Below are 12806 nucleotides of genomic sequence, written 5' to 3'. Positions count from 1 at the left end.
GGTTTTGTGAAGTTACCGTATGATCACAGAAACACTGTAAATAATTATTTTCAGTCAAAAGCAATATAATGAAGCCTTTCTCAAAATAATCAAATGATTAAAGGATAGCGATTCACCATTTTTATAATCTCTTTCAAAACAATAGGCAGTTGGCCACATTTACATTGAAACAGGATTTGCTTGCTGTATCCTCCTGTTCATACTGATATACTGATCATTAAGATCTCTCCCAAATATGCTTAACATGTATGTGATGAGGGACAAAATTCACAGTCCTTGTTTGAAGAAAATCATGATTTAAAATGTATCTGCTGGGGTTGAGCATAGCTCAGCGGGTAGTGCACCCGCCCCATGTGTTGAGGCTACAGTCCTCGTTACAGGCGACCCCGGTTCAAATCCCGAGCCGAGCGGTCTTATCCTGCGTGTCATTCCCCCTCTCTCTGCCTCCTGTTTCCTGTCTCTCTACACTGTCCTGAACATTAAAAAAAGGCAAAAAAGCCCGAAAAAAAATAAAAATAAAATGTATCTGCTGATAATATTAGGCTTCACCTGTCTAAATCCACATTTAGTTCTTCCTTCTTTTAGTTAAAACATCTCAATCTCAATTGTGTCTCTATGGACAGTGTTTTCCTGTTGCTATTGTCTTCAAACTTTAAAATATTTTTTTGCATAGAAGGACTGTGGATTTTGTCCCTCGTCACTTACATTAAAACTTCAAATTACATTAAAAGTGAAGTGATCTCTTAATGGCCAGTGTGAACAGGACAAATGAAATCATTGAAATAATGAAATAATGAAAGGATTGTTGCCTTGGGAACAACACACTTTAACGCAGTATACAGTTTACTTGAATACACCAATGATGGGATAGATCACAATTCAGACACATAACCACATATTAAATGCCTTTAAGATAAACTGGCATAAACTACTGCAGTAAACAAACTAAGTGACAATTGTCTTAACATTTAAAGTGCATAGATTGCTAATCTTTCTGCCAGTCTGCAAGAGACGTGATATGCATCTGCATGCTAATAATTATCTTAAATTGATTCCACAAATTCTTTGGAGAACTCAATTCATTTGTCTTTTTAATAATGCAAAATTTAATAATGAATCCAATTTGCTTCTCCTCAGCGGCTTCCTGGATTATCCTAGGATGCAGAATACCATCCTGGCATCTAAATGTCTTCAATACAAGATTAACAATTGACAAAGGGTTGCGGGTTGCAGGGTGATTATTGGCTGCAGGCGGAGATTAAAGCAAAGCAGCAGCACAGCTGACAGTTTGGTTATCTCTTTTGGACTAAATGAAAATCATGGCCTGAATCCATCAAAGGAGATTAGGAAAATGTGAGCCCATTACTGATGTCCTCTCACAGGTTGGTGTGTCTGTAAATGTCTATCTTTTTTTTTTTTCAGTCTTCGATTGGAAGCCAAATCTGTTGATTCACCTCTGCTGCTCAGTGAAGTAGACACCCCCTTCCACTGATGTCAGCAACCTCATTTGTGTATGCACTTGAGAGCTGTTGCTTTAATTTTCCTTGGTATGCAGCTGTTTGTAGAAAAGGGGAAACTCACTGTACCTCCAAAAATAATGAGCTTGTTAAAATGCTGTATAGCACTATATGGTCTAATACAGATCATATAATGGAAGACAGATGCACAGGCACATACTGCAGCTATATTTCACCTGAAAGACTGTGGAGGTTTCTTTGTTAAAGTTGTTAAAGCGCTGGTAACTCCCATTGCACTCAGGAGTTATCAAGAGGCTAGCCTGCCCCCTCTAGTTATTAGCATCCAAGAGGTCTGCAACAACACAATATATTTCGCCCACTGAGTGACAAAATCACAGCTGACGTTGGGACTGTCAAGGGCACATTTCCCTCAATTAGAGGCGAGATCCACAGGGACAAGCGAGCGAGTCTATGTGTCAGGGAAAACGACAGTGTTTTATGAATTTCTTGGCCACTCACATCTTTCAGGAATAGTTAGGCCCCCATCACCCCCATCGCTTTACCCCCTTCTACCCTCCTGTGCTCTTACCAGGGGACAAGGAGTGTGTGTGATGTGTGTTATATGTTAAATCTATGGTCTTAGGGCAGAGTGAATCTAAAAGCAAGCCTGTTGTCAAAACCAATTTTGTATATCACAGAGGGGTGCCACGCATTATCATAACACCAGCTCAGCAACTAGGGCTTTGAATTCATAATCAAACAAAGGTGGGCAGGGCAGAGTGTTCCAAGGTTGCCATTCAGATGTCTCATATGAGTGAATAGGAAACGACAGTGAGAAGTTACAATTCATATTATATTAAGGAACAGAGTGTGAGCTAAATTCTAAACATTTGCAGTACCTTGATTTCTGTTTTACTCTACCATATAAATGAAGTCAGTAGTTCCAGCTTCTCCAGTGCATTGGTTTGCTGCTTTTCTCCATTTTATAAGAGTATCTTTTTGTTTGCACTGTTGGAGAGAAAAACACAACAAAACAAAAAAATAAGTCATTTAAAGATGTCACATTTTCTGTGTATTACAATGGGCATTTTTCACTATTTTATATTTTACAGAGCTAATGATTAATAAGTTACAAAAATGATAATAATTAGTAGATTAATTTAATATGGAAATATTTATTGGTTGTAGGCCTAATGTAGCTTTATCATGGTCACAAAAGGTAATGTTATGACCCAAAAAACATCCCAGTAATAATGATATTATAATCATAACAAAACAATTTGTATTTTAATTCTGTGATCTTGTCATAACAGTTTCAATTATTATATCAATTATTTTGTGTTTCCAACATAAAACCTTCAATGATCAGGCAACACTTATTTTGTCACCATTGAAATATGTAAATGTATCAAGTAATCAATATAATGATTAATAATCATGAGAAAAACAATAAATAATAATAATAAATAATAAGATAAGATCATTATTACAGCACATGTCTTATTTTGTCCTCTCTATAATGGAGACAAGTGCTCTATAAAAGACTTGAGGCCCAGCGGGTTTGGTAGTCAGGTTTATTCATCGCATTATGTCTTCTTAATTACATTCATTATCATCCTCTCCAGCATTTCTCTGTCGTGCAACAAAATAGATAACTTATTTTATAGTGTTTAAATGAGCAAATGCAGCAACAAAACTATGCTGAAAACAGTTGTATTGGCAAAAGCATTTTAGAATTTCATTATGTGCATTTGCAGTTTAAAACATTGTATTTCCACTCTATCTGAGTGGCAGGTTTACAGCATCAAAACCCACATGAGATCAGACAAAACATGCACCTGCAAACGGGTTTTGACAATGATGAGTCAGAGATGTCTGCAGGAAGCATATGGGCTTGCAGAAGCACTTACACAGCTTCTTAGTAGCATGCTGAGATTCTCCATCAACCTACACCAGGAAGTTGCATCTTCCAACCTGCAGTGGTGACACTTCAACACAACCGTAGAACAGACTAATTAACGACAGAGTAAGTTGGTTTGTATAATTATTCTGCTCCTTGGAGCTTGCATTTTAGAGACATGGGCGTCTAATGATAAAACAGTGCCAAATGCCAGTTGTTGGTTAAGTACCCTCTCTTAGGCCAGGGCTGTCATTAGTAACATGAAGAACCCACTGGTGTGAGACAAAGCAAGGTGGGAATCATGTACTGCAGCCGGATAAACAAAGAGTGGGTCAAAGGCTTTGCAGCAGACAAAGAAAACATATCACAACTCACTTTGTGTTGGAGTTGCAGCCTAGATTGTGTTCAACCACTTTTCCTGATATGCGAGACACTTTTTATAAGACTTCATTACAATATGTCTTTGTAACCCACATACTAGTTGGCCTTATAATGAAAGCTGTGCAAAATCTAAAGCTGAATTGATGTTCAAGGAGTTGCTACAGTATGAGTTGTCTGAAGATAAGAAACACATCTAAGATTATATCAAGGGTTGTTAGTATAATTACACCACATTCTCTCAGTGGATAATGGAAAAAGATTTACAACCCTTACTGGGTGATGAATGTCAGAGAAATAAGACAATGACTTTCAGGATATTTATTTATTTATTTTTAAACAGAGTAGATGCATCGATTTTGGATATAAATACCCCCTGCATAGTTTATACCAGAATGGAAGTGATGTCTGTTCCTTGAGTAGAATCATTATTATAAATAATTAGATCTGCTTCTTGATTCTTCAAGCTGTATATAATCCATTTCTGAGCTAAAACCGAAAGAAAACACTAACAACATGTGTTTCCAAAATAAAATAATTAAGAGATTGATTTGAGAAACACTGATATATATATGAACATTTATATTCAAACCAATGAATACATTTTCTTAACCCTAACCCTATTATCATGGAAACTGTTGTAGGCAGTTTACCTTGATAACACAAGGTCATGCTCTACATCAGAGCCTTCTCTGTGTGCCCTGATGGACATATCCAGCCAATAAATGCATTGAATGTTGATATTAAATGCAACAAATTACAAACAGATTTTAAAAATTAAAAATTATACTGCATGACTGAACATATCGCGATAACATGCACATCATTGTTGTAAAAAAATTTGATTACAAATGGGTTAAAAGGCATGTTATAGCAAATAAAAATATGCTGAGGTATGTGGAGAGGCACCTTTGCAATTCCCTGGAACTGTGGGGGTCTGAAATAATGGGTCCTTGGCGGCGCCTGCACTCCATCTCTGAACTCCAGCAGATCGACACATAAATGCCATTGGACAGCTCATACTTATTATGCTTAGATGGTTTTGGAAATGAGACCCTGGCTGTTTTCTCAATTTGGAGCCTTAAGGCAGTGATTTAAAGAGATAAAGGGGCTAAATTCAGGCACAAAAGCACCAACCAATCTATCATTGACACGACCTTGACTCACAAAGCAAACTGAGACATGAATCTAAAGGGGCATTTCCAAAGTTAAGTGTGTTAATGATTCAAAGGCGGGGTACTACAGGTCTTAAATCTCTTATAAGGGATCCTTTGTAATAACTGGACCACTAATGAGGTCACTTGAGTATACAGTACGAGTCAGTGTAAAGCCATAACCTGATACATGTATAAATGAATAGTCATATGCATACACTGTCACTGACTGAAAAAAGTTTAGACTGCAAAGTAGCTATAGGCTAAAGCAAACAAAAAAGATTTAAAAAACAAAAACTTTTCAAACTGCTTTTAGAGATATAATTAAATAGAGCCCTAAACTATATCCATAATTTGACCACTAGATTCTTTATTTTACACACACACACACACACACACACACACACACACACACACACACACACACACAGTATTCTTCGAGTTTAACCTCCAAAAGAAAGAACCTTGGATAGAGAAGCACACTGAATATTATGCATCATTAATTTAGCTTAATGATTCAGATGATAGTAATACGGTCTGCTGATGTGATAGAACTGCAGGATTTTTGGTGGGAGGTGGCCATAAATTCAGACAGTGAAAGGCAATCCTTTTCCTTAATGATAGTACAAACAAAATGTCCATTTCCAAGTGTGCTATTACATGCTCAAAACGCATCTTGAAAACCATGGCCAGAAATACAAATAATGAGAAGTGATAAGGGCTACTAACTACTAACATTTAAATGTTTTCACAGTGTGATTATATATTATCTTGCATCATGTAATAGTTACACCAGAGAACTATTAAAAAATGTGTTTCTTTCTGTTAAAAAAATGCATAGATTTCATTTCATTTACAATCACAGTAATGGTAATTATAGTGAGCAGATAAATATCTAACAGTATAACAGCAATATGTTTATTTAATATTCTAGTCTGTGAATCTTGTATAATGTGCTGGGTGGTTATTAGCAGTGGATTTCTATACATATTTTCTCTCTAAAGCCTCTGGTATTTATACAGTTCCCTCCATTGTCTATCAACCTCTGTGTCCCTGTCAGCTGTCCTTTCCTTGACATCCGCAACAGCCGTCTTTTCACACAATGATCTGATTTGACAGTGTATGCCAAATTAAAAAGCAACAGCATTGGGCAGACTGTCAGACAAGCTTGTTGCAGGACATTCTAGATAAATATTATAATGCGCCTTAAATCAGGTAAAAATCCAATACAGAAATAGTTCTTGTTTTAGCTCATTTCTGTTTATGATGTGAACATATCCAGTCTTTACTCACAACTGAGTAGAATTCAGTTCATAGATGTGTTAACCCATCCACCTGTTTTGGGTTATTTTCGCCTATTTGACATACCCAAATGGAAAAGCTTATAACACAATAACTGCTAGTCCTAGATGCATGTATGATACCTCATTTGAAAGCTGACAAACTCTAGTTTCTGGAAATGTGCTTATTCAGTATGTGGCACACACACAACCTAAACTACATCAGCTCAAACATGGCTCAAAAACATTGTTTTTGTCTTCGCCTAAACTATGCAATTTTTGAATAACAATAACTAGGCAATGCTTTATGCCAGGCATATACCACCATACCACATACCTTGTACATCTTGTCAACCACACCTGGATGAAGTTTCAGACCTCTAGGCCTAACCTTATGAAAGTTATGGCGTTTTTAGTTAGTGGTGTCACTGGCGTTCCTAAATCTCTCCAAAACGTCTCCAAATGGCCAAATTGTGCCAAATGCATTTACTCACTTCTGTGACAGGTGGATGGGTGGGGGTGGGATGTTGATGCAGGTCCTTGGTCCAGGTGATGCAGAAGAGGATCGTTGATGCTTCTGACGACCGCCCATAGCAGGAGAGGGGGGTTGTGGGTCTGTCTGCTTCAGTCTCAGGCTCCCAATCTACATCACTGTCAGTCTGTGACCTACTAATCACAATGTAATGCACAGATGTAAACAAATTATAGTAAAAAAATTTACACAAAAACATCAGAAAAATAACTGTAATAAACAGAATAATTGTATTGGGGTAATACTCCCAGTGTCTGGGCATTCACAATAAATAAAAGCCTAATGTAAAGTCAATACAGTAAATAAAAAAATCAGTTCAATTTGTTTACAAGCTTGATAAAAAAAATCTAAATAAAAGTGGAATTAGGGGCACACAAAGAAAGAGGTGGATTACATAACTTTAGTCCTACAGTTGAAACTAGAGCTACCAGGGGACAATTCGCAAAGTATTGTGCTGTGTAGTTGTCATTTAGTGGCTGGTAGCCATTTTGTGAAACGCTACTGTATTTTACAGTCTAAATAAGTCTAAATAATCAGACCTCCTCCCCTCCCCTCCCCCACCACTCCTTGGCTTACTGTGTTGTTTTGATTTAGTGGCTGGCAGCCATTTTGTGAAACGCTACTTTACTGTACTGTTTTCACTTTATTCTACTGTACTTCTGAATAAGCTAACCCACCCACCCACTAACGTTAACTCAGCTTTCATTCATGGCTAAATATATAAATAAACAAACAGATACAATCTATAAAGCATTATAAGATATATAAAGATACCCTTACTCACCGATCTAAGATGTAGTGAAGTCCGTCAGTAAACATCTCCTCTTTCTCAGAGTCATATTCACTATCTTCACTTTCTTCAGATACCATAACCATCTCCAAAAGCCTCCAAAGCCTCTTCCAGTACATACTTGGTCCTCTTTGTAGCTTTCGGCGTCGTAAAATATCCAAAATAGCCGTAGAAAAAAGTTTAAATGTCCGGGCGAGCGTGCGTCACTACTACGCTCATGCGCTATGCTCTGAGAAGTGAGATAGGTCACGCGACGTCATAGTTTGAGTCATAATAATGTCTCTGGTCATAATAACCCCCCATGGACATGCCTACCATCGTTGGAAAGGTAAATTTATTGGCTACAATTCTGAATGATTGACATGTTGATAGCCAATAAGCCTAGGCTATACTAGGGCCTCAAAGAACAGAAGACCGAGCCTATTGGTCCTCCAAACTGGGAGCGCTTGGTGTCTTTCATGGGGTGTACCGGGATGAAAACTCAACAGAAAAAGATAGGGACACTTTTGTTTTGTAGGTAAGAAGATAAGGAAAACAAGCATACCCAACAACACTATACAGGAACTAAGGAAAATATCGCTAAGGCTCAGGAAAGTTTGGATTTTATTTGACGAACAAAGTTGGCAGACGCTGAACAATGGACTTTACAGGACAATATTCAGAAGCTGGAATAATTTTATGAAAAACCATTTTGATACTTTTGATCAGTGGAGTCTTATGAACAGAATGAATATAAACAATTGAGGAATGGACACACAATTGGGCTTCACGACTGCTTCAAAGGTAGGGAGTCGCTGTTTATTTTATGTTCCTCACGTTTACCATGCCGGTAAATATGAATGATTTATAGTTTGGTGCTCATGATGTCTGTAAAATCAACTGGATGGTTGCATTGCGGAGATTCTAACCTTTCTAACGATGTATAGCATGTCCATATTAACGGAAGTTGAAGATATATTGCTGCGTATCATAATTTCTGCCGCGGGAGGGGCAAATCGCCCGCCCGCCGGCGGGCGAAGGATGTTAGGGGGTTAACGAATAACACTGAACAATGTAACAAAATTACAACTAAAATGAAATGTTTATAAATAATGATGCATTTAAATGTATTTTGAACCAAAAAATCTGAAATGTTTTTGAAGCTGAACAATTTGCGAAGTGCACTTCCTTTATTTTATTTAGTGAATGGTGAAACTAGAGATCAGGCACAATCAGTACATGTGTATTGCAGGGCTTTCCTTAGAGACCAAAGTAATGCCTCTGTCCCTTAATATTCTCCTGTTGCACAATTATTTCATTTCCAACATAATGTGCTAATGTGCTGAATTTTTTGAACATCATTTTAGGATACCAAACACAATAAAATGTTAAAATATGTGCACTTACTTGAAATACAACTTTCATAATGAGGAATTATAGGAAGATTTGAAATGAACACAGAGAAATGCTAATTTAATCATGGAAAATACTTTTCTTTTGCTGTTTGTATTTGGTCATTACATAAGAATGTGAAGACAATTATACAATTTTGAAATATAATTGAGAAAATTGAAACAGAAATTTGCATGACTGGAGGCAGTCAGGCCATCAGACCAGTCTAGCAGAAGTCTAAAATGTAACTAATAGAAACATGAGGAAATCTCATTATGTACAGAATGTTGGAAAACCAAGAGGCATTTTCTCATTAATATGCAAATGTATTGCTTGAAATTGAATCAGATCTCAACCATTCTACAGTAGGTACCATACCTGTGACGTAAACTGTGAAATGATGTACTTTGTTTGAGTAAATGATTCAACAGTTTATCCTCATTAATGTGTGATTATACTGAGGTAAGGCACCACAGAAATCTCTTGATCTACACTATGCAGCAGTTATTTGAATTTGAACCAACTGTCATGTATTTATTGACTTGTGTTTACAAAAATGTCTGAAACTGTGTGCCATGCTGACACAATATAAAACAGATAGTATGTCATATGTCTAGCTGCCATACACACAAGAAAACAAACATCACACTGAAGCAGAACCTCAAAATAAATCTCTTGTTAGTGTCAGTTAACCTTGTGACCTGAGAGACATCCTCTACTCTCAGATGACCTGTGCTTCAAACTGCACACAGAGGCTTTCAGTTGTTTGTTCAAGCAAAGCTTTGTTCATGTGTGTATCACCACAGAGCTGCCAAAAAGAAAAGAACAAAAAAACACTTTCCAAAATCCATATTTTGCTGAGGCATATGACACAATTCTCAAATCAAAGAAAAGTTATTTAATAATCAACAGTTCAAGTCAGATAGCCTTTTGTATCTTGCTAATGTACCGTTTATGCAATACTGTGTAATAATGAAAATGTAAAAAAGACAAATTACAGTTATAGATGATGAATGATCCACACATGATTGCAGCTCATAACATTTCCAAACTATCAGGGTTATAAAAAGAAACAACAAAATTGGTGTTCTGCCCATGACTTCCAGGATGACACATATGAGTGTTTTCTGAAACTGATGCCACTATATAGGACAATATCGCCATTTCAAAAATATAACAATTTTCTGGAGAATGCTGGCATACAGTATGGGCCTACCATCAATGTCTTCTGGAGGTGGCATGATGCATACAGTCAGCGAAATCAAGTCCAGCATTGAAACACTCATTCACCATTATCATACATAACACAATACTCAGCAGCTGTAAAATTGTGCAAAGACGTAGTTCATATCCCTACAGAAATTAAGCGAGGCAACATTTTGCACCACCTCTTCTCTAGCGCTCACTATCAGAGCCCAACTGTCCAGATGTCAACACCTTCCTCCCGAAGAGGAGTTAACATAGCCTTGACACATTTTGTAAAGGTGCTATGGGCTAAAGAAAGATCAAACCGTAACACCAGGTATTTATAGGCTTTGCCCTCTAATGTGAACCTTAGAAACTGACTGTGGTCTGGATGTAAGGCTACATTGAAAGTAAGTTTATCTGAGATGGATGACAAACCAACCCCTTGGGCCAATTGTGTTCATTCATGGTCTTAGTGTAACCATTTTGAGCTTGTTTATAGATATTTGCTTAACACTCAAAAACAATGAAATGGCGACTTTATCAACCTTTCTCCAATGGGTAACTGTTTCACTCTCTTTTCCAAAACAGTTCTCCTTGAGTACTGCTAAACTGTGTAAATTACAGACTTGAAGCATGAAAAATGGTTGAGCTAGGATTGGATGGGTAACCAGTAACCCATGGCAATGGTTCTCTCTACCAATAGTGAGATTGCGCATGCACCTCATTATGGAAGGTGAACTGTGAGCTGACTGATTTGCAGCACCATAGGGAGAGGGCTGTAACCATCTGTTGTGCCGGAGGAGAATGACTTCACCTGATTTATTGGCTCTGTTTGTCCTGCGGTGCTTTGAGTACAAAAGGCACTATTTATTAAATACAATGGATGAACATCTACAACATACATACAGTGAACTGGAGATGCTTTTATTGAGGCACTAGAAAAGTGACACCCAAACTTGGGAGTAGAACTTAAGGTAACAAACGTACAATTATGTGGGAAAAAGGGGATGGGTTGTGCTTTGGAGACTGTTGTGGGGGAGTTTAACACCTTTTGGAACTGGGCTGTTGAGCAAAACGATTTCTTCCTCCTGGGCGCTAGGTCCTTCTAGAGGTGTGGTGGTGGACCCTTGCACCAAGCCAACTGGCTTTGACTGGATGGTTGCTGTTTCACTGGCTGGGAACCTAAATTTGCAACATCTATTTTGACTGACTCAGAAGCAGCTGAATTTTATAATTTGCACCTGTTTTCATCTACACAGTTATTCTTAGTAGATCACCCGCAAAACGCATGCACTGTGCACGCAATTTAGTACCCACTATTTGGGATCTTAGTAAATCAGGCCCATAGTGTATTACAGTATGCACAAGACTACTATCCCATTAATTAAGAACACATTGTTCTTGTTTGTGAAGACTATAATTGTAGTGACTGGAGCAGTTCTCACTGATGCAACTACCAAAACTTGAAAAGTAAATTATGTCCTTGCTCATGCCTAAAATGGAATAACTCGGTTGCCTCTCTGCCTTCTACAACATCTGGCCCAGGACAGGTGGCTCAGCCTACTCCATAAAATATGAACATGATGGTGACAAACAATAAGTAAGTAATTTAACTCATGATAAAGAGTCATTCGGACAGTGAAAATAAAGGAGTTGAAAAGCCTTTAAGAACACAATCTAAAGATTTGACAGCCGTCCAAAGCATGTATACAAAGACCAGAGAGGATGATGAAAAGACAGCTACACAGGAGACAGTACTTTTCTGCTGCTAGAAGAGATATGTGGTCTTGTGTTAACATGACTCCCAACATGAGTCTGTCCACTATATTACAAGAAATTGGTCCCTGAAGTCCCAGTGTTTGGAAGCTCCATGCATGCAGGATGTCTGCACAACAGCTCACTTGGCAGAAAGCCTAGAGTCATTGTTGTCTAACTGGGACATAGACGAACGAGAAGTGGTCTGCTAAACTAGATAAAGGTACAAATATTGTGGCTGCAGAGAGGGAACTGGGATGGCCTTGGCTCAGCTGTTTTGGCCACAGTTTTCACCTCTAGATTGCAAGTGGCCTTGCCTCTGAATCCAGACCAGGACATGTCACTGGGAAAGGGTTAGTGGACATGGTCTTAGGCAGCTGAGAAAAGAGAGACCTTGTAGGGTCAGTGGAAACCAGAATTTACGTAACTCTTACTGTGGCATAGATTTATATTAACTTCAAAAGCTAAACAAATATTTGGAGTAAATAAATTAAAATGAGGGAAAGAGAAGAATTACATTGTTTTAGTATTTAAATGTTAATAGTTAACATTTATTTCACATATCGGTGGGTTAATCAACGTTTAAACAATATCAAAATAGCCTAGCTTATTGCTGAGGCCTGCCTAGAATAAAGCTCATGTCTCCAACATTAAGGAAAAAAAGTCAGTACTTGGAATCACTTTCAAATATAAGATTTGTTCACACAATCCAGACCATGTACTGTAGGTGCTCTCCTTCTCCCTGGACTAAACTCACTCACTGCCCTACTTTACAGGGAGGTGGAATAGATGCTTTTATTTATTTGTGCAAGGGGAAGCGAAAAATGTGTTGAAAGAATGTTGACCAATGTAATGATAAATGTTACTGACAACACCAATTCCTTACTGATGGTGGGTTTTGTGTAGACCCTCTATACATTTTCAAGTCATGTGGATTTTCAACACATGTACTAGAACATGTGTTGAACATGCTATAAACACATAGATGAAAACAAATACTG

The sequence above is a fragment of the Scomber japonicus genome, chromosome 8, assembly GCF_027409825.1.
Source record: "Scomber japonicus isolate fScoJap1 chromosome 8, fScoJap1.pri, whole genome shotgun sequence".
Lineage (NCBI taxonomy): Eukaryota > Metazoa > Chordata > Actinopteri > Scombriformes > Scombridae > Scomber > Scomber japonicus.
This window is presented reverse-complemented; position numbering follows the sequence as displayed.